This window comes from Triticum dicoccoides, chromosome 7B (genome assembly GCF_002162155.2).
Source record: "Triticum dicoccoides isolate Atlit2015 ecotype Zavitan chromosome 7B, WEW_v2.0, whole genome shotgun sequence".
Lineage (NCBI taxonomy): Eukaryota > Viridiplantae > Streptophyta > Magnoliopsida > Poales > Poaceae > Triticum > Triticum dicoccoides.
This window is the reverse complement of record NC_041393.1, coordinates 616,993,315-616,997,495: the sequence shown is the minus strand read 5'-3', so window position 1 is coordinate 616,997,495 and position 4,181 is coordinate 616,993,315. Positions and strand designations below refer to the sequence as shown.

Here is a 4,181-nt window from a genome sequence, read left to right as displayed (position 1 = left end):
TTCTCCATTTGCTGCATCACACATTGCATCCAAAACAAAGATGCATCAGTTGAGAAACAATATTCAGTTAACTGAATATTCAGTTGATAGAAAATAAGTTAATTAACAAGATGCATCAGATTTAATATACTACAACAATAGCTTAAGGTCAAGTTAACTGAACCTTTCAGTTAACTACAGTAAGCTGAAAAAATTCAGTTAACTATAGTACTTGACAAAATTCTGATAACTACAGTAACTGAAAATATTCAGTTAACTACAGTAACTGAACATATTCAGTGAACTACAAATAACTGAACATATTCAGTGAACTAAATATAAACTAACCATAAATGAAATACAACATTAGCAAAACCATTCAATTCACTGAAAATTCGCCGCACATACCATTAGCATTACCAAAAATAAACTAAATGGTGTAACAAATTAGTCCAGTTTGTACTCTGTACAAAACATCTTCAACAACAAAAAGGAGTTAAACTTGACCACAAAACAAATGCTTGAGTAGAGTACAAGCTAGAGCAGAACGAAAAGCCAACTGCAAAGGCATTAACATCTAATTTGTCCGCCATAAACCCTAGCTCTCATGTCAAACCCAGACCTAAAATCATCAGCCGAAACCCTACCTCCACTTCGCCATACATGACCCTACGCAAAAAACACCACTAAACGGCGGCGGCGACGCCTCCGTCGCTGACGTCACCATTGCCCCGCCTGCCCGTGAGCTCTGTCGCCCCGACAGCGACCAAGTGAACCCTCTCGAACGGACGCGAGGTGGATTCCGACAGATTTAATTCAGGTGGAGGTGAGTGTGAGTTGATTAAAAAAACGGCAAGGGGTTTTCTGCAAAACTGCGTGCGCCGACCGGGCCAGCCACTTGGCTGCCAATTGTCGAGCTATGCAGTGCAAGACATTTTGTGCAAGTCTGGTGTGTTTTTACCTCTTGCACCTCCTATAAAGTTACGGGGATGTCTTTCGATCTCTCAAAACGTTCTTGCATAACGGAACTCTGGTGAGTTACTACTTCTGAAGTTGTAGCATCGATTCTGAACAGCAATAATACAACAGGGTAAGAGAAGCTGCTGTTTAAACCCTGCTAAGCCATCATCAACCATACATCCGCTCGGTCGCTCCAAAGTTCAGGAGCAAAACTAACAATACATGTGCTCCAAAATTCAACAGGTACCCCTGTTGCAGAGACTACCTTACTGAGCCGAGGAACGTATCAGCAATCAACTGACAAAAGTGCTGTCCTCCGATTCTCAAAGCATTCTTGCATAACTAAATTGTAAAGAGTTACTGCTTCTAAAGTCCTACCAACATCCTTCTGGCATCAATTGTGAACAGCAAACATATCAAAGTCGAAGAATCTGTTGTTTAAATTCAGGAGGTACGCCGTTTCAGGGACTTCTAGGAATGCATCATCAATCGACAAAAGGGACTTCCAGGAATGCATCATCAATCAACAAACAAAGTGGACACAGTCAACAAGCACCGTGCTCGTTCAGAAAAAGATACCAGGGGTCCAAGGGGAAAGGTACCACTAGCCAATAAGTTTATCAAGGATCAACTAACATAGGCGGGAGCTGTGATATGGTTCGGACAAAATGAAAATAAATCTACTCGAGCAACAACCATGATGATACGAGGTGCATGAACACTTAGGGGAACCAACTGTATCATAGATAAGGAGAAGAGACTGAGACACCATATATAGGTTTCAGGAAAAGCTGAAACACAATTTTCCTTGACAAATGAAAGGCAAAACCCCAAATGCAAGCAAATACTCCAGGAAGGGTTCTATGGTGATCAACCAGAGGAAGATCACAAGGAGGCTGTAACGAGTTAAAGTTGTATCAATTCTACACAGCGAACATATAAAGAGACTTTGACGAATAAACTTAGAGAAGACATCATCAACCATATATGCGCTCCCAAGTTAATGCATCAAATAGATACGGTCCTATTTGAGAGACGCCTGGATAATATAGAAGCCAAGGAATGCATAAGCAATCAACTAACAAAGTGGCAACAGCAGGTGCTTGTTCAGAAACACATGGAAATGATGCACAATCAGAAAAAACAAATACCAGCAACCAACTAACAAAGTGGAAGAAGCTAACGAAAATGAAGCAGAACCAGATCAGGCAATCAACACAAAGAAATTGGAAGACTTGATGCACACATTAGAGATTTTCATCACAAAACAAGTCATGTCATTATTAGCTAGGGACCATCTGCATCACAGATAAGCAGAAGAGGCTGCTCAAATGCCATAGGTTTCAGCAACCGACTGCGACAATGCTTAATGCTCAACACAACTGAAGGTAGTCTTTTACAACCACAGATAGTGAAGCGCGACACAGATAGGTAGATAGATAGATTATCATTTTCTGGGCATTACGTAAGGGTGGGCAGACTCATTTCTTCCCACTCTTCTTGAGACCAGATCCTCCCAGCGCACCCTTCTGGCCTGCCTTGGCCTTCAGCTCCTTCAGGGCCTGGTTAACAAGAAAATAATATGGTTCACGTCAGTGACAAGGGTCATAGGACAAGCAGTGTAGAAGTTAATACTGGATAGCTGCTAGTGGTCTCACCTTTTGCTCATCCTTCTTCTTCTGGAGGTATGCCAGGTCATTCTGCAAGACAGAGGAAACCAAAACAATGATAAGTATAGGTAAGTGTCACTGGCCATTGCTTCTATCTTTCATGGACTGGTTTTTCAAGCAAAGCAGGGTCATATTACAAGGATGGTAAAAAAAAATTCAGATCACCTTCCTCTTCCTCATAACATCACAACACACGGCATAATTGCCACAGTCAAGCCTACGTATTATACGAGGATGGTAGTGATTGAGAGTTACAACTATTTAAACAAACAAAAAAAGTGGCTCAAACAACTAAATAAATACACCGCTCCCTTCAGAACTAGATGAAGCATACAATACAGTTGACTTTTAAGATGGACTAACTGGGCACTTGTTAGTGCCTAGCAAACAGAATACAGGAATGACATAAAGAAAGGAACATGCCAATGCACTCCAGGTTTTGCAGCAAGTTCTACTTCAGATATCCACATTAGATAATCCATGACCAATTAATGTGTTAGATAATACAAACAAGAACAGAAGGCAACTTTGCTTATATAGAAATGTTAGCAAATGCAAAGTCCCAAGTCTAACCAAGCAACTGACACCGATGCATAAACTGCTCACTCGCTTGCAAACACTACCGCCCCAAAATTCAAAACATCACAAATTTAGTATTAAGGTGACACTCTCATCCAGCATAATCAGCATAATTCATAGCAATTCGACTAATTTCGCTTGCATTCACACACGACAAAACATTCACCAACCCCTTAATTTTGACAAGATTCCAGTGCAGCGCAACAGGCGCATAAGCATAGCAACCCGCGAAATTCATATCCCCCTAACGAATCATGTGCAACTACCAACCAAGCACGGACCGATCTACACCAGAGCAACCCAAACATCCCCAAACCTAGAATTACAGGGGCAGATCGCTGACCCGACCGACGAATCGGGAGCGCAAGCAAAGACAGAACGACAGCATACCTCGTCGTAGTCCTTCTCGGCGACCTTGGCCTGCTTGAGCGGCTTGGCCTTCCCTCCTGCAAAACAGCCCCGAAACCGGAAGAAACGTCAGAACCCCGGAGGACCAAATCGGTCGGCGACAAACGACGGCGAGATCGATCTCGCGTTGATCGGTGGGGAGCGAGCGGACAAACCTTGCTTCGACATGGCGTACGGGGCCGGCGGTGAGGCGGGAGGGCGGGGGCGAGAAACCCTAAGCTGGAGCCGCGACGACGGGGGAGGAAGGAAGGTGGGGAAAGGCGAGAGGAAATGGGCGTGGGGGGGAAGAGAAAAGGGATATATAGAGGGGTTGGTGGGAAATGGAATCTCGCCTTGTGGTCGGGAGAGCATGGGCTGGGTTTCCGTCGGCCCACGGGTTTGATGATGGGCACTGTTCTCTTGAACTGCGCCTTTGGCCCATGGTGTTCTTTAATAGGCTCTCACTTTGGGGAGCTCCTATATTTCCCGCACTTCCCTAAAAAAAAATTCACGCACAGGTCGCGAGAGCAACTACCTGACGATTACCTGACCTCCAGCGGTCACTTTCGGTGGCTTTAGAGTAGAGCACGTCAAGTGGTGTGTACA

At 44.0% G+C, this 4,181-nt stretch overlaps 1 long non-coding RNA gene across 1 annotated transcript; it reads right to left on the bottom strand.

Annotated features, from left to right (window-relative positions):
- Window positions 1–2,165: 2,165 nt before the first annotated feature.
- On the bottom strand, window positions 2,166–3,902 carry LOC119337205. Its single transcript, XR_005163067.1, has 4 exons — window positions 3,752–3,902; window positions 3,579–3,634; window positions 2,598–2,639; window positions 2,166–2,501 (listed from the first exon to the last, which is right to left on the bottom strand). It is a non-coding gene; the product is annotated as an uncharacterized LOC119337205 (long non-coding RNA).
- Window positions 3,903–4,181: the final 279 nt, after the last annotated feature.